Source organism: Larus michahellis, chromosome 2, assembly GCF_964199755.1.
Source record: "Larus michahellis chromosome 2, bLarMic1.1, whole genome shotgun sequence".
Classification (NCBI taxonomy): Eukaryota; Metazoa; Chordata; class Aves; order Charadriiformes; family Laridae; genus Larus; species Larus michahellis.
The window spans coordinates 37,254,719-37,277,249 of record NC_133897.1 but is presented as its reverse complement, the minus strand read 5'-3'; the positions used below and the strand labels follow the sequence as shown (position 1 = coordinate 37,277,249).

At 44.2% G+C, this 22,531-nt stretch overlaps 1 protein-coding gene across 4 annotated transcripts in view; it reads right to left on the bottom strand.

The window, feature by feature from the left end:
• Positions 1-868, bottom strand: part of SNX10 (sorting nexin 10) — a 35,818-nt gene extending 34,950 nt beyond the window's left edge. Inside the window, exon 1 of one of the 4 annotated variants that reach the window (XM_074574896.1) lies at positions 708-868. The gene's annotated coding sequence lies outside the window, so the exon portion shown is untranslated. Of the gene's footprint in view, positions 1-394; positions 417-707 lie in introns of those variants that run through there. The other 3 variants (XM_074574895.1, XM_074574897.1, XM_074574898.1) reach the window with 3 other exon arrangements.
• Positions 869-22,531: the final 21,663 nt, after the last annotated feature.

Genomic DNA, 22,531 nt, shown 5'->3' with positions numbered 1-22,531 from the left:
CAGGCTGCTTAATTTAAATAACACATTTAAAAATTAATTTAAAAATAATTAATCAATTTTAAAGTAATTAATGAATTTAAAAATACTAATAAGGCAGCCTCCTGGCTAACAAAAAAGGCCAAGTGTAATGTATTTAGAGGCATAATTTTATATCAGATACATTATATGATATGCGTTATATATTTATATATTATACACAATGATATGCATGATTATATAGTGTATATAGCTAATAACACGTTGTACACAGATGCAGAGCTTTCGCATATGCATAGAAAGGTCACCGTTGCCAAAGGTGACGGGACCTGCTTCAGCAAAACAAAAAGCCTTCGTTCAAAACACGATTAGTAATTATTTAAACCCAAGCTTCTCACCGCCCGGCGTTAATCATTACCAAGGGCCGTCCTTTACACGGCTGTAAATCCCAGCGGAGACCAGGGGGATAAAGACACTTTAAAAGGCAGGGAGGAATGCTGATGCCGGCAGCTCCGCACTGGGTCTCGCTGCTCGTACCTCGGCTTTGCGAGCCGCTACCCTAAACCCCGGGTTACCTTACCGAGCTCACGCACCGTCACCCAGAGGAGGGCGGCCCCACGCCCGCCCACCCGCCCGCCCGCGCCGCCGGTTGCAGACAACACGCACACAGCCCGGGTAACCCCGCCACGGGCGACCGGTGGGCAGTGCCCGGGCCGGGCCAAGCCGGGCACCCGCCGCCGCGTCCCCACTTACCGCCCGCTGCTGCCGCTGCCGCCGCCGCCGCGCGCAACCCCCACGCCGCTCTCGCCGTCGCCCATAGGCCGGGAGGAGGCGGTGCGTCACCAGCGGTGGGCGGGGTCACACCCCTCGCCCCGCCCGCCTCCGCCCCGCCCGCCGCCCCCCCCCGCGCGCCGGGTGCCCGGGAGACCCAGGGTGCGGGGAGGGGTAAAGGGAGGCGGTACCGAGGGGGAAGCGGGGGGGATCGGCGGTGAGGTGGGGCTGGGGGGAGCGCCTCGGCCCGAGCCGGGCCTCTGCGCGGGGTCCCGGGTGATTTTCCCGGCGGCTGCTTCGTTTTTAAGCCCCGTGTTTTCTCTCCGCCTGAACGCTGGAAACCCGGCGGTGCGAAGAACGGCTTTCCTCCAAAAAAAAAAGAGTTGTTTTTAGGAGGCTTTTAGTTAAGGGGAAAACCGGGGGAAAAAAAGAGAGAAATTAAGAATGATAAATCCAATTAATTAATTAATTAGATTTTTCATTATTATTTAAAAATAATTTTTAGAATTATTTATTTTTTTAAAAATATAAGCTCTCCTGAAGGCTTATTTTCAGCTTTACTTGATTTCTCAGGCACTCAAAATACTACTCTTTTTTTTTTTTCCTTACTGTTTTATTTATTTTTTTTATTTATTTTATTTTACCTACATCACACCCTTGATCGCTAGATGTTAAAGTTCCAGGAGGGATTTGCAACACATGATCAACATTGTGGGTCAGCGCTTGGGGCTGATCTTAGAAATAGCATGGTAACTTTTTACGCCATATCTCTGGAACCTCAGATTCCTGGGTTTTTGGAATCTGGCCTCTGAAAAGGAACTTAACGAGCTCGGGGAAACCATTTGTCTGTGAGAATGCTTGTCTCTTGCTGCAGAGGCTGTTCTTGTGTGCTGGAATTGTTCTAAGAGGAACAAATAAAAGCGCTTTAGGAAATATCCACTAATGAGAGTGGAAGGAAAAGAGTTAATTTTCTCTTACAAGAAGTAGTAAGGGTTTCTGCTTCTGAAGACCTTGAATGGTTTTTACTTATCTATGTACTGGTAAAGAATCACCAAAGAATCTGAGCAACTTCTATTTTAAAAAAGAGGAATCATTTGAATACTATTATACGTATTTACTTCATTTCCTAATACTGAAAAGCTTAGAATCTTTTCTTTTCTTCATCTTCTTATGCAAATAATGGGATGATTTTCCATACAAGATATTAAAATATGAAGGAAGTTCTGGGATAAAAATTCTGCTAAAAGAAAATAATAATTATTAGTTTGTCTTGAGTACCCCAAAACTTTCATCTGATAAGAGCCCTTAAGCAAAACTCTACAGAGACCTGTAGAGATCAATACGAACAACAACTTATTCGTAATGACAAGAGTACAGAGAATTACAGGCGTGTTACACAAGGTGTCTGCATCAGCCTTTTTCCCAAAAGATTTGCCACTTTTGGCGATGGTGGTTCAGCATCACCGGCAGCGGAGACCCCGTGTGAGCGCAGACAGGGCTCCAAGCAGCTGCTGGCATCTGGCCTGTAAAGTTGTATAGAGACCGTTTTTGTGGTAGGATGGTGAAAGCACCAAGGCTGGGCATCAATTTTTTTGCTATTTTCGTCAGATCCTGTGCTCTGAGCAACCACCCCGTCCGAGAAATGATTCACAAAGAAAGGCCAGTGTAGAAAAGACCAGAGTGAGAAAGGAAGAACGAGGCTCACCAGCAATTAAATAGTTCTCCGTGGGATTGTTAATATAAACTCATTTTCAGAAATCAGATCTCTAGCATAATAAAAATTATTATCAATGAGATTTATACATCTCTCTCAGTTATCTCTGCATAAATGTGAAATCATGCTACCTCTAAGCCACACAATTTAGCCAGCAAAACATCATTACCAGATCTAGTTAAATTTAGCAAACAGAGGCTGTATAGGTAAGTGTTCTTAATGAGAAAGGAAAGAACAACTATGGCAGGGGATGATTTTTTGTTTCAGAGAAGGTCTGTTCAAACTTGAAAACTGCTTGTTTATAGGATTTAAACCCTTAATTCGTTTTCCAGGCTTTTTTTGTTCTGTCCCACTTCAGTTTCCTTCTGAATTACCTCCTTCTATAAAGGCACCGCGTGCAAATATTTTCCAGGAAAGAGTGGAGGCTGGAAGACATTGGACCTTACTAAGATGACTGTTTGCGGCGAGCAGCAGAACAAACATGTGAATGATGCTCCTATATGAATAGGAAGGAAGAAAAGTTCCATAGGAAAGCTTGCATCAAAAGGACTGGATGCTGATCATCACAACATCCACCTTTCATGGTTCTGAAGTGGAAGATCTGTCCAAGACCTCCTTGATGAATTTCCTCAAAAGGGTGGTGTATTTTTTCCATAGCCTAGTTTGGTCAATGCACCCAGTTTTTGCTAGCATACACAAAATTTTCCTAATCTCAGTCATCTTAATTGCTGTGTCCTATTTTGTGTTCTGTTCTCCATTTATTCATGGGTGACGGAGGCTGTATGCTCCAACTCCTTTCCCTTCTTCCTTCTGCCAGCAAAGCAAGCTCTCAGTTTGCCTTGAGGTGTGTAACACTGTCTGGTGAGAGACCCGGAGGAACGTGCCGGTTATTGCTTAGAGCATCTACCACTGGACCTACTGGAAATAGCTATCAGCTCAACAGCAAGATTCAGGATTAATGCAGCCACTAAATAAAAAAAAAAAAAAGAAAATATAGCATCCTAGGAAAACAACAGGAAAGACTGAGGAAGCAGAAGAAAAATAGGCAGGGGAAAAAGACCAAAGGACTGGAAAAAGGGGGTTAATATACTGAGGAAAGGGCTAGAAATCGGAGGCAAGGGGGAGTTTTATAAAACTGATGTTGCCCATTTAGTTCTGTTGTCAGCTGAAAATTTGCAGAGAGGAAGTTCCTGTGCATTTTCTGTGAAGTTCTCATGCTATTTTTGTCCAGCTTGTTTCACGCCGGTGGCATTGTGTCCTGACATGATGTCCAAGAACGCATTTGCATCAATGTTTTTTTGTGAGCCTTTCGTGGGGTGCCGCCGTAGTGCTGGTATGAATGATGGGGCCTGCTGCTGGCGTTGGCCGACCCGCTGGTCTGAGGGGACTTCTTCATCTACACCAAGAACTTGGCTCTAAACACTGTGATAAACTAATTGCTCTTCAGGGAGTTAGCAAAGAATAAGGTGTTTTCTCCATGTTTCAGCCGAAAAAAGGGGGACTTTGTTCCACAACAGCGCTCTCTTAATATTTTCACTGCAATAATTTATTGGGGCCTACAGGAAAGCTGGGGAGGGGCTGTTTGCAAGGGCATGTAGCGATAGGATGAGGGGCACTGGTTTTAAACTAGAGCAGGGGAGGTTTAGATTAGACATTAGGAAGAAATTCTTTACAATGAGGGTGGTGAGACACTGGAACAGGTTGCCCAGAGAGGTGGTGGAGGTGCCATCCCTGGAGACATTGAAGGCCAGGCTTGATGAGTCTCTGAGCAACCTGATCTAGTTAAAGATGTCCCTGCTTACTGCAAGGGGGTTGGACTAGATGACCTTTGAAGGTCCCTTCCAGCCCAACACATTTGATGATTCTATCTATGATTATTCTGCTATCATGACATACTTCAGATTAAACCTGCCACAGCTATGGCCATCCATTTACTGGGAAGGGCAAACTTGAGTGGGCGTCTGCGTTAGCATTTTGTTTCAGACCAGGATCATTTTTGTGGAGCAGCCGCAGAAGAGGCAGAAGAAAGGTTTCACCTGAAATGTAACCAAAAGCTGCACTCCAGCCACATATGGAGCCAACCTGGAACAAACCCTCCAGGGCACGCAGAGGGTGAAAATCAGGTCCTCCACACAAGCTGGTTTCCACTGCACAGCTTTTCCTGTGGCATCCCCCTGCTTACTAACATAGACATAGCCTAAGTCGCCGAGTGACTAAAATGCTGGTTCTGTTACCATGTGTTTATAATCCCTCAATTATTTCATTAGACTGGAATAAAGCTCTGCACCCAGAAAACGCTACAGGACTATCTGGATCCCAACTGCTTGGTAACGTTATGAAAAATTTCAGATACAAAGGAAGATTCTTAAGTTGGCAAGGTACGCTTCTTCAAACTACAGAACTAGAGTTAAAGAACAAATACATATGGTGTATTATGGACACAAAATGAAAATAAATATACTTTTAAAACTCTCCTTATAATTTCCTTTTTGTAGCTAAAGAGGGGAAGAAATTATACAGCATTAGGCTGGGGTGAGATTCCTAGGCAATACTCTTAGGAAGCACCAATTAAGAATGACAGGAGTTGTGTCACTGATTGCGGTTCTAAAAGATGCTCGGTGCTTTCATGTTGTGGAAGGCATAAGGTTTAAGAAAAGAGTGAGAAGAAGAAAGGAAGGAACTCTACAAATATTTCCCCATAGTGGTTTGTGTTCTGTGGTGGAAAAGAACAACAGTCTGTCAACCGTGTTTTCACATTGTATTTGGCAAGCAGTGATTTCTTTGTAGTTTTTTTGCAACAAATCATGAAATCAACACATTTGGTGGTGTCCTGCTAATAATTTTTATCCCCTTTCCAAGTACGTATAATGATAAGCAGTTGAATATATTTAAATTCTCCTACCTGCGAGTAGGACATTCCCTCAAGCAGCTTGGACAGATGTTCTGGTATCTAAAATTGCTGGAGGAATGAAGCTCTTGGCTTTGGCTTCTCCATTTACGTGAGCCTGGCTAAGGGAGGAGTTTTGGTTAGAACAGGCAAGTTGCCAGTACACTGGATGTTTTAGCCTCACAAATGTAGTAGCTTTAAACTCGATTTTGCAAGTGCTGTGCTCTCATATTCAGTAGTGTCTGTGAAGTTTGCAGTCTCAAAGGTGGCTAGCTTAGAAAAACAAAGTCTGCCCAAGCAAAATTGGGTCAGACTGTGGGAGGGAGAGGATTATTTGGGTTTGCATGTAATATGAAAAGGGACTGTTTATTTTCTTTCTTTTTTTCTCCCCCTACAAGTAATTTCAGTTTTCTGTATAAGATGTGATCTGAAGACAAGCTAAAATGGAAGGCCTTGGTGTTCCTAGTGTGAAGAGGAAGAAAGTTATCAATTGAGAAGAAAAGAACCATAATTAAATCTCTATGCCATCTTTTCAACTTGAGCAGAAGCCAAATGCCTTATTAAAAACTGAAAACCATCAGAAAGATCCATCACCATTCTCAGTGTTGCAGAGAGCTGCTTGGCCAACCTGCAAGACTTGCATGATATTCTGCAGTAAAAAATAAGCAAGCATGAAATAAATAGGAATATTTTTAAAAGGACTCCTCCTTTAGACATTTGATAGAAGCAAAGGAATAGTGACTTTCTGTTCTTTTCTGCCCTCTAATTTAATTTCTTACAAGATCTTTGTTGTTTCCTCCCTTCTAGGCAATTTTTGTTCTGTATAGTTTTGTTTCTTTAGGTCAGATTTAACAAAATAACATACAGTCACTATGTTTATACACACAGATCCAAAAAACGACACCGAGGGCAAATGCTAGAGTAACAGAATATACAGCCCTCAAATTTTGCTTGGTATTTATGACTATTTCAGAGAATATAATAATAGTGTAAAGCAGCGGTTGACTGGAAGAGCCTCAGATGCTGTTTTTCCACCTGCAGTTTCTTACTGGTTGCGTGCTGGTTTCTTGCAAAATATTAGATCAGAACAATAGTGTTCTTGAAGGTCTTTCCAGCCGAGTCTTTACTTCCATATCTCCCAGTTTTCTCTCCTGTTTCTGGCCCTTTGTACTGGGATGCAAGCCACAAAGGCCAAGGAGCTGGCATCCCTATTTTCCCTACTTGCACTGAGGACTTACTAGTCCCTCAGCTCTGTAGCTGTAGTTGAGGCAGATACAAACATCTTCTTCAGACAATTCAGGTTGCCTAGGATTTATTTAATTTGTCCTCTGAAAACACCTGTGCCTCCAGTGTCTGGGAAGGCAGCCAAGGGCAATCCTGTACCTCAAGTGGGAGGTGTCTGGGTCAGAGTGGCTGTAAAAAAGTAGGTTTTTTCTTTTGGTTTGCAGAGGCTTGGCCATGAGCTGGCATTTGGTTAGCACAGAAAATGTGCATCAGAAAACGTGCATGACATATGCAGGGCAGTATCTCTGTGGACTACTGTCTACTCTCCACCGTTGTTCTGATACATTCACAAAAAGAGGTGGAATAAGGAGACTTGCAATATTCTCGGTCCAAATATTCTCACTTATATGTATGTACCACTAATATGTACCTTTCCTGTATTTGCCTTCTGTTTTTTCTTTTGATACAAAGAAACCCATAATAAATCCTCATGTGCCATTTATTCCACATCTGGAAAAAAAAAAAAACACACATGAAAAAATTAACCATTCTTTATAACCTTTAGAGGAAGCCCTGCTTTAAGCAGGTTGTACATGTGTATTTCCAAATGAGCATCTGTTTCCTTTGGCAGATTACCCCACAGTTCTCATGACACTCCTGAAGCCCCAGGAGCTTGCTTCTTCTGCTGATGGTTCACAGAGCCCGAAGGGCAAGGTGGGTCTGACCAGGGAGGTGACTACTGCAGTTGACTTCTAGACAGCGTCTGTGCAATGGCTTGCCAAGGTAACTTTTTGTTGCCTGGGGCAGGAGGAAGTTAGAGCACCAGAAATGAGAACCAGGGTTGAGTGATAAAAAGGCTGGGAGAAATTAGTCATTTTGAAAGGCATTTGGGTTGATACTTGTTATCTAAGATGAGTATGGGTGGGAGGGGTCGAGTTGGTGGTGAATATATTAAGAGAAGCTGCGGCAAGTTGGCTGCCAATGAAGTCAGAAGATCAAGAACAGCAGAGATGTAATTAGGAGAAGCAGGTTTGGAAAGATCAAGGTTTACAGGGTCTGGCGTTACTGACAGTGGTTGTGTTACTGGGGAAGGAACTTACCCTCTTCCTTAGCACAGGCATAAGCTTATCTATATACAAACCAAATGCCAATTTAATGAACTATTTGGCAAGGCTTTATTATTTTAAACACACCCGCATAGTTAGAACGGTACTACTCTCATGTGGTGGTATGACTCCCATGCATAGACAACCTCTAGTAGAGCATTTAACATGTCAATGGCTGTCAGTTTTAACTATATCAATACCTCATTGCTGCAAATGGATTTTACAAGTACACATGGATTAAGTCTACTGAACCAGCTGGCTTGTTAAACAGAGGAGATGGGCAAGCAAAACTGTCCGTTGTTCAGAATTCCTTCTTGATGCTGTTTTTTACGGGGTCTTGCTTAGTACTTTCAGATACCACCTACTACCTGGCACAGCTGCATCAGACAGGCTTTGCCCTCCCTGTTGCCCATGGATTCTGTCTCTTTTAGAAGAGTGTATCTATTGCCTTAAAGGCATTGCAGTGAAGAACCAGTGCTATTTTTTTCAGGCTTATTCTAAAGTCTACATGGAATAAGCAGTCACGTCCATGTAGTATTTGAACTTACAATATAATATACGTATTATAATATACAATATACATCGTATACACTACTATATTTGAAACAGCTTCTTGGTTGTCTCGTAAACAACTGCAAGGCCATTTATGACCACATAAACACATCATAGGGCATGAGCAGTGCTGGACTATTGTTGCTTCTTTGCAGTTGACAGCCTGGACTTAGTGAGCCTACATGTGTGAGTTGCGGCAATAGCTCAGCACCACATGCAGCTTCTGGCTAACTATTACCTCATCGTGAAGCCATGGAATCTGTTGTTCCATTTGCTTCATTTTGTACATTTAGAATGAAGTGTAGTGCACTTTAGATTGATCTGTATAAAGTAGTTACTGTGAAACAATCTGAAGTGCGGCATTCAAAGCCCAGCAGCTACGGTGTACCAGTTCCTCAACTAGATGCTCTTATTTTCTGTGATGGATGCCTTTGTTTGCTTTTAACATACTTCACTTCTCATGTGTATTAAGCTAAACCACACAAATGCATACTTAGTGCAAAAAAGCGTCCCCCTGGGGAGCTGTTGCAGAAGAGACACTCTGCAGTAGCTGTTCTGAGCTCTTTCCTGTGTAGACAAGTCGTATGGTGCAGATCATTGCTTTCTCTGCCCTCAGTGACTTCATGTGAGGTTTATTCATTATATTACATGGCCAAAAAAACTAAGGCTAAGGGCTGTCTGAAGTGTGTGTTACTTAATGAGCCATGCTTTCAGGCATTTGAGTGACTCTTTAGTTTCCGCCTGTGGCTTGGTTCCCTCTTTCTGGTTCCAAGTTCTAAAATGTTTAGCTTTATTTTTTAATTACCTGGTAATCACCAGAGTTGGATACTAGTGTAAGTTCTGTAGTGGGAAGAGTGATAAGAATTTCTTAGTCCAATTTTTACAGAACTCCGTGGTCTGACCTTAGGATTTGTTGGTATAGCAATATTCGTAGGGAAGTTTGTAATGCCGCCTGTCTTAGCTCAGTTTGTGATGGGGGATTCTACCCTGCGCTTGCTGTGATTTCAAATAAGCATTTCCATGCTGTATGGTCCTGCACTCCCTCACTTCATTAGCACACTTAAGCAAGAAACCAAAAGTATTTTTACAATAATTTCTTTATTTTCTCAGCAAGTTTTTGTATTACTTAAGTAAAATGATTTTAAAAAGCATTTTGCCCCTGTGCATTGCGAGCATGGTAGTTGGGCTTGCTGGTGCAGTTATACTGATTATACTCTGCTTAGATGTATTATGTGTAGTATCTGGGCAACAGTTAGAATTGGGATTTCAAGGGAGTACATAAGCAACTCTCCCTCACCTGTAGCTCTGACCTGCCTTTTCAAAGCATGTTGTCTTCCATATCTGCAAGAGTCCAGGCCTTGGTATACTGACCTTCACTCAGACCAGTGTCAGCATCTACAGAATTCATTTCTCACTGAGAACAGGAAAGAGGCATGCAAATTTTAAGTGAGAGCCTGCTGAGTTGTCTTCATAATGAGGTATGACTGGGTCAGACACAAAAAGATGAAGTCGGTTCCTTTTTTGCTTATTCAAAACAGATACAGGCAGTGTGCGGTCTGTAGCAGCTGTAATTGAGCAGCTTCAGATGGCAAGCAGTATGGAGGATGATAAGGAAAAGCAGGGGGCCTTCAATTGTTGAATTTCAGGTCTCCGCTAACAGAGGATATCTCTTAAGTATGTAACTCTGTCTTTGAAATCTACTCCAGTGCTAGTGGCTTTAGGTACATACATAGTCCTCTACTAATTCAAGCTTTAGTATTGTCTTAAGCTTCAGTTTTGCCTTTGCAAAGCACTGCCTATCAAATCAAATTGCCTCTTTTTCAAAATACAGCATCACTTATTTGGAAAGCAATTAATATTCATCATGGACAAGAGTGAGGGACTAGGAACCAAGCCTGTAATGGCATCAGTGTTGTAGGTTTCTTGCAATTGCGTAAAGAAAAGCTAAATGCTCCATGTCAGTTCTTTCCACACATCATCCCCAGAATACACTATAATAATTCTATCCATATGGCTAAAGTGCTGTCATTTATTTGCATAGTTTTTCTTCAGCTGCTCTGCTGCATCCCCAGCCTTGCACCAGCAGGTCAGCTCTGCGAGTCTAGTCCAGCATTTACTGACGTTACTGCAAAAGGAACAGGAACGTTTCGGTAGGTGCTGCTTCAAGGGCTCTTTTAGCACAACTTTCTTGGAGAGATAGTGATCTATCAACGCGCAATCTTTTAACCAATTTGAAATATCTGCACTTTGCAGAGGCGACATTTCCAACTGGTGAGGAAGTTTCCCAAATCTATGTTTACCAGCATTTACTGTGGTTCTTCTGTTGCTCTTGCTTGTATGCACAGTGGGCAAACTCTGCACATTGCTACATACAGATAATCTGCAGTCATCCCCGTCTGCGCCCTACTGCCGCTCCACAGCTGTCCTGGATGAAGTTTAACAGCTTCTGCCTCCTGTCCAAACATTCAGTAAAACCACTTGGAAGCCAAAGAAGCAAAGAGTAAGTTGGACATCAATGCCACCACCAATGTGACCAGCAGCCATGTAATCACAAGCAGGAAGGTAACCGCAACTGTCCCAAAGTCGGCTTGTGAAGCTCTTCTTTTTCATCAGAATTATTATTGTATAAGAGAGTCCTTTACAATATCTTTGGGAAGGGATTTTAGTATTGTAATTAATGTTATCTTACATATCTTTTCAATTTAATTTTAACTTTTTAAACTTCATCACTTAGTTGTTGTTCATCCTAAAATACATTTGCAAACTTCGTCATGTCTGCCTTTTTCAGACAGACTTTTTCAGGCCTTTTTCATGGCAGACTTTTTACATGTCTGCCATGGGATAAAGAAAACCAAAGTCTCTTTATTCAAACCTTGAACCATATTTAAGCAGTTAATATTGAAGACTTAGGTTACTACCTTTATTTCCCAGGCCCACTTACTTCCCTCTAAATGAACACAACATCCTCTTAATGGAGGCACTAATCTTCATGACAGCAGCTCCGACTGCCGATCTACTGGCGGCAAATAGATAAGTCGCTAAAAGCAATGAGCATAATTAGATTCCTGCAGGAGCTGTCAATGCCTGGAGCCATCTCGAGGGAAGCCGCTATTGACCTCTGAAATTCTTTGGCCACTGCTCACCATTCCACTCTTGGGACTAGCTCATCCCAGGTGGAGCATCATGAGGAGACAGCCATACAGAAACAGCTGCTTCCATGATTCCTCTTCTCCAATGCTGTCCATGTTATATTACAGTGACTAGGCTGGTGGCATCTTCTAACTCTTCAAAGTCATCCACCAAGATGAGGGACAGTATGCTTGAAGAGCTATTCAGTATTAGAGGTTTTCAGAAAGAAAGTCCACAGTACTTTGAAAGCGGCACCTAGAATGTCAGCAGCAAATTCACTGCAGAGCACTGAATATAGGAAAACAGTACATTGTTAACCTGACCCAAATCCTTAGCATTCTGGTAGGTTGTAAACTACAACATCCCAACCTTTTGGTGGGAAAAACCAAAAGTCACCCTCCCTCCCCGGCATCAGTGCCTTTCTGAGAGGGGAGGAACTGCATCAATCTGCTGTTAAAGCACAATAGCCTAAGGTCCCGTTAGCCATGGAATTCTTGGAAGCGCCAACAGGAGGCTGGCACCAGGGGGACTGACCTCCTGCACGACCAAGACGCCGTTCACCAGGCACAACCAGGTGTGCTCGGAGATCTGCGGCTGCCCATGGTTTTCTCCTCGTAGGTGCCTGCTCAGGCAGTGCGGGTGCAGCCACTCCACCTGCTGGGGGATGACAGGGTTGGGTGCAGGCAACTACAATGACTCCCAGGCTGGAGTGCCATCTGCTGAAGCACCATCACCGTTGCCTGTGGCAATGCGGTTAGGGTTTGTCGATTTAGCCCCAGCGTTTGAAATAAAAGCAGCTACGCATGAGGTATTTTGATTGTGTTATATCTAACAACATGTTTAAATGCTCAAATGTAGCAACTGTATCTTCAGCTACCCTTGAAGGAGCAAAACCAGCCATAAGTCAGCAACACATTCAGAAAAGACAGGTTTAACTAGTTTATTTTCTAAAATGAGGAGTTGGCATGCATTTTCTAAGCAGTGATGTGCAGAACACTGGCAGGCATGGCACCTGTGGGTCTGTGACAACTAGAAGAAAGAACAGAATTTCAAAGGGAAGCCCACAAATTCTGCCTTTTACCTAAGGACTACCGTGTATTACTCTATAAAAGCAAAAGCTTTAAGCGCCTCCACCTGGATCATTAATACTGTGGTTATTAACACTGGAAGGACACAAGCATATTTCTCAGGTGACTGGATCTGTGCAGCCTGCACACTGTTTCAGCTGGTTTTTCTTCAACAGGAATGTTGCATCTTGTCCAGTCTACTTGTGGTGCTAGATGACGGAAGGAGCAAATGGCTTTTCAGTTCTTAACATCCCCAATGGAAGAAAAAAATAAATTTAGCTGTCTCCTGTTGTCCAAGTTGTCCATATGTATTGGTTCCTTTAAAGTTGTGTTATGGTTTGAGAAAACTCATAACAATTTTTTATTGTTTAGGCAATCATTCTATCACCCAATGACCCCTCGGGAAGAGGAGTCAGGGAAAAGAAGGAAACATGAGGGTTGAAATATAAATAGACTTAATAGGAGAAGACTAAATAATTAACAAAAATACCAAAGAACCAGTATTGATCACGATACCAATATAAAATATACAAGGATTAAACTCAGCCCATTCGATCATCAGGAAGCTGTGCACTCCCAGCTGTGGACAGTAAATGTGGGGCACTGCGAGCGCTGCGGCTCTGGGAGGAAGGAAATAGCTCAGGGGTCCGGCACCAGGGCAAGACATTCTCTGGACTGCTGCCATAAAGGGAGAGAGAAACTCCTCAGAAAAATATCTAATTTATATTGAATGCAATGTCTATGGTATGAAATAATCCTGTTGGCCAGCTTGGGTCAGGTGCCCAGGTCTTGTTCCTCCTCAGCCCTGCACCTGGCAAGGCTTGAAAACACTGGGACCTTGAATCGCACATAGACTAGCTGGCTATAAAGTAAATGTTTTCACATATTCAGACACTAGAGTCTTCTAAAAGTGCAGTTTTCCCAAGCATTAGACGAGAAGTTAGTGCTGTGTCGCTCAGCCCAGGACAAGTAGCCTCTGTAAATGTATTTGCATTGATTTGTGTCATTCTCTTGGCTTCTTTTTCAATGGCTCATCCACAAAAATGAGATCTATTTTTCGCTTGCTGACCGTAGCCTGTGCACACTAAGGAGAAACACTTCTTGCCCGTGGGACAGCAAAAGACAATACAAATCAATATTGTAGTAGTAAGTGTTAGCGGTGCCTGTAGTTGAGAACTGCAATTATGTATTTCTCAGTATTTTCCTCTGGTTTATTTGGATTTAACTGTAGTTATCTCGTTTAAACTAACTTTGGTCATTAAGCGAAGAGAAGAACACTGACTTTCCAGCATTAGTTAGAGAATACTGGGAAATTTGCAGCTGAGTCTACTAGGACAGACATCACTGAGAAGTGTATTGAAAATCAGAATTTGTAATTCCAGGTTTCTTGAGGAAGAAAGCCACTTTATTTACGTTTACATACACCTCGGGTGTATTTTTGTAGAACCTTTTTCCATAAATTTCCTCATCTGTATCGTTGCACTGACCTAGTTCTTTGTTGGATTTTATATTAGGGTTAGAGCAACGGGATGGTTGCCGAACACAAAACCCTAAATTCAGAAAGATGCGTTTCCTAGGAAATCAACCATCGACTCATCAAAATCAAGAAATGTTCAGCAACAGCATCCAAAACTTTAGATGAATGAGATACAACAGGTGGAATCACGCAGAAGAACCAGAAACGCTGCTCAGTGCAAGCCAGTGATGCTCCTGCAACAATTGCAGAACGTCTGTGACAAGAAGGTGAGATCCTGTTTCTCCCTCAAATTTCTGATTTCACTGCCTTAACAGGATGTATGGCTCAGTGCGACAATTGGAGTATGGACTTTAAAGGCTCAGCATATATTTTTTACTTACGCGTTGGGGCTTCCTTGATGGAACTATGATTTCAGCAACGTACTTTTCTGAAAGATTAAGACTTACTGCTGATCTGCTGAGCTTTTTGGTTTCAGGTCAATCGTTTCAAACGATGGTATCCTACTGTGCTGAGGTCACCTGCCCAGTGAGGGAGCAGCCCTGCAGAAGGGGCTCTGGGGGTGTGTTGTGTGAAAAGGGGCAAAGCGGTTTTGGCAGAAGATCAAGCCCCTTGCGTTCTAACACTCCTCAGCGAGGCGGGAGGCTAGGTGCGGCTAGGTTTAAGTTCGGAGTGATGCCCAATTCAGCACTATCAGTCCAGTCGCGTTTGATATGTATTAAACTATTACGATTTGGATACGGTAATAGTGGACTGCACCTTCAGTCTAGTCATGCTCCTGAACTAGCACGGCCACTCTCGAGTCTTTGGTCGCGTTCAGTGAGAAACCGAAAGGACTAGCTACTTAAACAGTGCAGTTTATTTAAACAACAGATATACAGGTTCTTAGGATTGCCGGTGATAAATCCACTGTCTGCCAAGCACGTGCAAATAGAGATATTGTTAAGGATCCAAAACGGGCGACAAAGTTATAAACAGTAGAGCCTGGCTATAAATGTAGGATAGAGATTCTCTAGAGAAATTTCTAAGTTCCCCGAGGAAACACGCGATATAATCTAAGTCTTCCCTTAAAGGCGTCCCTGTGGCAGGGGGAAGAAAGGCTCAGCCCGTCGACTGGTCCCGGAAATCAGGGATGGAGCTCTCCCGACTTGTTCGCGACGGTGTCTTCCCCGATATCCCCCCTCTCCGGGGCTCTTTTTATACTAATTTTATGTCTTCAAAGTGGAGTTGGAGTGACTTTAGTCATTAATGCTTTTATGATGATTGGGGTACTCAAGGGGGAGTGGTCGCACCTTGGGGACGGGAAGCCTCCGGGATGGAGGGGTGTTTTGGTACGTTGTAATGAGCAAAGTTCTCACAAAGGACAGCATTTCATCAACATTGGACGAAATGTTGGCTCGGGTAGCGAGTAGGCCACTTATCTGTTCCGTAGTACCATCTCGTTCCCATATCTGCTATTCGTCACAAGGGAAGGCCACGCAACAGTCGCATTCCGTTCCATCCCTCGTGTAGTTTTGCAAACAACCTTGTACAGGGAATCGCAGATGTTGCATTCTTCGTGTGCCAGCGGCGGCTGTATTCTACCTCAGAAGCCTCTGGACTTTATGACTTTCCTTAATGTGGGAACAATGCTGTACTTTTGTATTCTTGGCCAACGTAGTCATTATTCCGCAGGGTGCTGGGGGACAGCAGGCTCCATAGGAGTCAGCAGCGAGCCCTGGCAGCCAAGAGGGCAAACCCCATCCTGGGGTGCATCAAACACAGCGTCAGCAGCCCGTCAAAAGAGGGGCTTGTCCCGCTGTATTCAGCGTTGGTGCGGCCTCACCTTGAGCACTGTGTGCAGTTCTGGGCCCCGCCATTTAAGGCGGCTGTGAAGGTCCTCGAATGCCTCCAGAGGAGGGCAGCAATGCTGGTGCAAGGGCTGGAAGGCATGTCCTCTGAGGGCAGCTGAGGACACTGTGTTCGTCTGCTTTGGAGAGAAGGAAGCTGAGGGGCGACCTCATTGCTCTCCACAGCTTCCCGAGGAGGGGAAGTGGAGAGGGAGCTGCTGATCCCTTCTGCCTGGGATTCAGAGATGGGACGTGTGGGAAAGGCTCAAAGCTCCATCAGGGGAGGTTTGGCCTTGCCATGAGGAAACATTTCTTCAGCGTGAGGGTGCTCAAACACTGGAACAGGCTTCCTCGAGAGGTGGTGGATGCCCCGAGCCTGCCAGTGTTCAGGAGGCATTTGGACAATGCCCTTAACAACATGCTTTAACTAGATGATCGTTGGAGGTCCCTTCCAACTCAACTACTTCATTTCACTTCACTTCGCTTCACCTCACTTCACTTCTATTCCGTTCCGTTCCGTTCCATTCCATCTTATCTTATCTTAGTTTCTGGCACTCAAGGTGAGTCAAATAGTAATGAGACTGTTATTTGCTTGAAATACCAGGGGATTTTCAGCTCCAAAACCACTCTCAAGGACACAAATCAGAAAGAATACACCTGGAAACAGAATTTGATTTGATTTTGGTTTATTTTCTTTTGATTTCTTTTCCCCTTTCTCCTCTCCTCTCCTCTCCTCTCCTCTTCCTTTTTCTTTTCCTTTCTTCTCCTTTCTTTTCTACTCCTTTCCTTTCTTTTCCTTTTCTTTTTTCTTTTACTTTCTTTCCTTCTATTTTATTTCCTTTTCTTTCTGTTTCAGAGCCCATGCTTGCAAGCATTAACACCATGCGCATGCGTAGCCAGGAGTGGGCTGGTGCATTTGTCCGTTTAGCTTGAAAAAACAGCCCTTTCACTCTGGCAAAGCCAAGCCACGGAGCTACAGAACGCAGCAGCGGGAACACGGGCCAAGCAGCCCCTGTGTCCTCAAGAGCCACAAGTTGAAGAATGACCATCGGTACGGATCACACACAGAAGGAGAAGGAGAAAAGGAGGTGTGTGGTACCGTGGGGCATTTTTGAAAATATTACACCTACTGACGGCTTCAAAAAATTCCTCCGCTGCGGTTCCTGGCCGTCAGTGCATGAAAAGTGCCCTGGTGCCTGCCCAGCCCTTGTGTTGCGTGCAGGGAGAGCTGGGACGTGGCAGCTCCTGATGGTGCAGGAGGCCTGGAGCCCTTTGGCACGAGCCAGAAGGCCTGGGGAAATGGAGCCAAGGAAGAGCAGAGCTCAATCCCGCGACAAACTTGCCGTGGGGAAGAGGCAGAGAGCGCCAGGGCAGGAGCGGTGCCTTGGTGGTGCAAGAGCAGCAGGCACGAACCTGGCCAAAGTATTTGGCCGAGAGGAGCCCTGACAAGGGGCTGTGCCCAATGCTACAGAGGACAAGAAGCAACCCCCGGGGGCCGCCCTCGGGGCCCCCACTGGGAGTCCAGAAAGCTTCCTCCCCCCAGCATGCGGGGCACAGGGGCCACCTGTGTGGAGCACGAGGAGCAGGCACCTTGCCAAAATGGCCCAAAGGAGCCCTGGCAAGGGGCTGTGCTCAGTGCTGCAGAGGAAGGCAAAAAAACCCCAGAGACATTTGCTAGCCCAGCCTGGGGAAAAAAAAGCCTTCCTCCCCCCAGCTGCAGGGCACGAGGGGCCATCTCCGTGGTGCGTGAGCAGCAGGCTGGAACCGAGCCCAAATGGGCCAGAGGAGCCCTGACCAAGGGGTCATGCTCAGTGCTGCAGAGGAAGGCAAAAAACCCCCAGGCACCACTGCCAATCTGCCCCGGGGGGGAAAATTCCTTCCTGACCCCAGAGCTGGCGATCGGCTATTCCCTGAGCATGTGAGCAAGACCCACCTCCTCGTCCCGCAGCCTGGTCACGCCTCCCAGAAGACACGAGCGCTGCCCATCCCCTTTCCTCCCTCAACCTGGAGCCATCTCAGGGCCTTGCAAGAGTAGCAAAATGCCCCCAGGCTCGTCAGCCTTGGGGGTAAGAATCTTTCCCGAGTCTGGCAGGACGCTAGTGGGAGCTCCAAAGCGCTAGGGAAGGGTGCTGGGACATCTGTGCATCCCATTACTTACAGCTGCTGCCCCTGGCTCCGCAAGGGATGAGGCCAGCGAGCTCTGCAGTGCTCCTCAGGTGCCAAAAATGCATTCCCTTGGTCCTGCCACCGCTATCCAGCTGAAAGAACCTGAAAGCCTCGGGCACCTCCAGAGGTTGGTGTTTCTCCTCAGCTCCTGGGGATGTCTCATCTCCTGCGTGTCTTTGGGCTGTCCCCAGGCCAGCTCTGTCCCGGTGGCAAAGCCGGGCAGGCTGGCAGCAGGACACAGGAGGACGCCCCTTTTATCCTGCCCCGGGGACATTGTGACCTCTGCGTTGCCGGGTGGTGGCATTGTGACATGGGGGTGACAGGGCGCCCCGCCCACCATCCCTCTGTCCAGCATCCCTCGGAGGAAAGCCTTCATGAGGAGCAGGCTAGCTGATACTCAACAATAAAGATCATGAGAAGTACCAGCAAAGTCGTCCTTCAGACTGTAAAAACTCCTACCATCCCTCTGTCCAGCATCCCTCGGAGGAAAGTCATGAAAAAGTAACACACGCACACACACACAACCACACCCATACATAGATCTATCTACATCTCTATCTGTAGCTGTAGCTGTATCTACCTATTCATATTGTCTATTTCTACCGCTACCTATCCTTCTATATTTACATCTCTATCTCATCATCTCTACATCTCTGTATCTCTATAGCTATATGTATCTCCTGAGTTAATGCAAGGAAAGGAGATCTGTCTGAATACAAGCCAGCAGTGTGCCCAGGTGGCCAAGAAGGCCAACAGCATCCTGGCTTGTATCATAAGTAGTCTGGCCAGCAGGACTTGGGAAGTGATTATCTCCTTGTACTCAGCACTGGTGGGGCCTCACCTCAAGTACTGCGTTCAGTTTTGGGCTCCTCACTACAAGAAAGACATTGAGGTGCTGGAGCGTGTCCAGAGAAGAGCAATGAAGCTGGTGAAGGGTCTAGAGAACAAGTCCTGTGAGGAGCAGCTGAGGGAACTGGGGTGGTTTAGCCTGGAGACAAGGAGGCTGAGGGGAGACCTTGTCACTCTCTACAACTACCTGAAAGGAGGTTGTAGCGACATGGGGCTTGGTCTCTTCTCCCAGGGAAAAGGCGATAGGACGAGAGGAAACAGCCTTGAGTTGCAGCTGGAGAGGTTTCATTTGGATTCTAGGAAAAGATTCTTGTCAGAAAGGGTTATCAAGCATTGGCACGGGCTGCCCAAGGAAGTGGCTGAGTCCCCATCCCTGGAGGTATTTAAAAGACGTGTAGATGTGGTGCTTAGGGACATGGTTTAGTGGTGGACTCAGCAGTGCTAGGTTTCCAGTTGGACTCAATGATCTTAAAGGTCTTTTCCAACCTGTATGACTCTGATTGTATGATTCTAAGTTTCTTTCACATGCCTTTTTTTTACAAAGACAGAATTTCCTGATATTTTACCCTGTATTTAAAAAGTCAGGCAGCAAGTCCCAGTGTTTTTTGACAAAGATTTGGAAGCAAAAATACATGGAGATTTCAAATGGGAACTCTGTGCAGAGCAGCACACCTGAATAAGAAAACCATTTTTGAGAAGGAATCGGATGTAGAAGGCAACGATGCCTCTGCTGGTCAAGCAAATCTGAGGGATTTGCCCATTCAACCAAGGAAAGAAACGAAACCCTGCCATGCAATACCATATGCGGAAGGGCTATCTTTTCAACGGATTGAAATCATTTTGCAGACGCTGCAATGAATGGGAGTACTTGAGCAGTTACTAAAACCATTATCTTGAAAGGAAATCTGTTACAAAAGGTTATTGCATTCTCAAACACCATGCCATCACCTTTAGACATAAGAAAATGAGCTGCCATCTGGCAGGTGCCTCCTAGAGCCCTGGGAATCATATGCAATTCTCTCCCCATCTTAATACAGCCCACAGCACTTTGCAAGGAAGAAAAGCCCTGTTCCTGCTTGCACGGGGTTGGATCAATTGCAGGCTCTTTCTCTGGGAAAAGTGCTTCAATTTTGCTTGGCGTAATTTTCTTTTTTTTTTTTAGCTTAAACCATCTATCTGTTTGAAATGAGAGCCCAGAGTACTTGCATAGGCATCCCTGAAAGGGATTTTGGGAGACAGTTTTCCATCTGAACTTCAAAAGGATCTGATGTTACCCAAGCCGACCGCTGGGATTGTCCCAACAAAAAGGTGGAGGAGCAAAGCTCAAAGCTTCTGCAGGTCTTTTGAGGTCCTGCTGAGATGAAGGTACCACCAAACACTTGCACACCCTCTCAAGTGTTGTCACAACTAAAGGCTGGGAGAACAGCAAAACACTATCAGGAGGAAACTGCCAATGAAGAGGGTACATCCCAGACAGATAAACCCCACAACAGGTACCTGTCATATTCACTCTGCAAAAAAAAGCACAACTCCTTGAGCTAGTGGAGACACAGCTTCACAAATCTGCAGGGAAAAATGTGTCTCTGTTTGACCCTGCAACGTTTTGGTCCAGGAACCACACAGGCATTATTTCCATGGTATTGCGCTTCCCCTTGTAAGGTGCAGGAATTTTGTGCAGAAAGGCTTTTCATTTTGGGGGAGGCATCTCAGAAACAAATCTGGGGGCATCCAGCTTGGCTGCTAGTCCAAGTTTAGAGGCCTCTGTCAGCAGAGTAGATGTGACTTAACATAAGCAGCTAAATTCAGAAGTTGAATAAAAGGCGGCATTTTGAGAAGAAATTCCAAACAGAAAGAGGAAGAAGAAATTCCAAACAGAAAGAGGAAGAAGAAATTCCAAACAGAAAGAGGAAGAAGAAATTCCAAACAGAAAGAGGAAGAAGAAATTCCAAACAGAAAGAGGACACCAACAGTAAGGAAAACACTGAGGATGGTGGAGGAAGCTCCTGGAACAGGAAAGGAGGACAATCTTGTCTAGCTCAAGACCCTAATTCAGGTGAGTAAATAAGATAAATAATAATTTGCAATTAAAGGAAAAATGTACTTCTGGTTACATTTGAAATGATGGCAACTTATGTTGAGTCCTGAATGTACTATAACCAATTGTTAAGAAACTGTCAAGCAGTTCTTCGTAAAGAGAACCAGACCATAAATCTAGAATTACCACAAAGCATGTAGAATCCCTTTGTGCTGAACTGATAAAATTCACTCGCAATGCTGATAGCCTTTTTTTCAGGTAGTGAGAATACTTGTTTTATACCATTTAACGGCAATTGCTCTTTAATTAATTTGCAATTCATTGAATACTAATGAACAAATTAGGAGTTTTAGTCTTTCCTAGCAAAGAATTAAGACTCAGGCTGTGAGAGAATGATGCCATTACTAATCATGATTTGAATTTTGCATAACCTGGCACTACCTGGTTAGGTTTAACTCAAGATTATTTTCTTCAGCCGGGGTGAGGAGTAGTATTGGAGCAAGCACAACTGGGTTTTTGGCTGCTGTTTTGGTTGGGTTTTTTGTTTGTTTGTTTGTTTGTTTTTTTGAGGAGAGCAGCATCAACACAGAGTGATCTTGAAATGACAGCCTGGAACCTATTTGCTTGGATATAAGAAAGGACAATGACCAGAAACCTGAGCACAACTCACTAACTACAGAAGATATCTCATTTATTTAATCAGTTAATTTTAAATTAATAACATTTGTTAACTTTTTGCATATGTATGCAGCACATTCAGCATCATTTTACATAACTTGTAACTTTAAGGTGTTGCATTTCATTACTATCAAAATGCAGTCTGACACAAAGGGAGGAGGGGAAAAAAAAAAAAAGGAAACAAATACCAGTCAGCATTTCTACTGTCATAATGTAAAAAATTAGAAAGCTAAATAATTGTCTAACAAGCTGTAAAGTTATCTCAATGTGAATACAGTGCACTTTTATGGATAGTCAGAAGGAAGAACCAACTACAATGTAAAAGCTGTATCTAGTTGCAAATTTTAAGGGTTACAAATTGAGGAGAATCAACCTTTCAACAAAAATCTCTACATCTACCACTTACAATACTTATAATTTAAATCAACTGTTTAAACTGTATCGCTTCAAATCAGCAACTTCATATAAACTGGATATCCACACTTCAAACAAAGTATAGAAACCGCAAAGTTTCAGACAATAGAACGCAAACTGTAGAATAAGTTTTAAGACTCTTTGAAAAGCACTCCATACTGAAGAAGCAAGCAGGAGAACACATGCTGCTTTGGAATTCTTGTTTAGCCTGTGTATTTCTCAAGCTACCAGGTAAAAAAAAAAAAAAAAAAAAGCAAGGATTTCAGAATCCTATAGGTGTATAAATATTCCTACTATAGGCCCCAAAGAACTAAGCCACGAACTCTGTAGAAGATTTACACATACGACAAATTTGGGGTAATTTGTCTGAGAACAGGAAAAAGAAGTTAGCTAAACTCTGAAATTATCATTACCTGGTGCAAGGAAACGCCCACACCAACAGGGATAGCAGATTTTTCCTACAGCCACAAATAGATGGTGACTGAATTCTGCCCAAACCCAATGATCAAAAATCTTGCTAAGACAAAGCGGTTACACATAAAAAGGTAATTTAGCATCAGTTTAGCCATCCCAGTGTTTAGCAATAATTGTTTTACAATGACAAGTTCTGAGTCACAATGTAAATGGCTTTCAAAACTATGTGAGGAAAAATAGTTATAG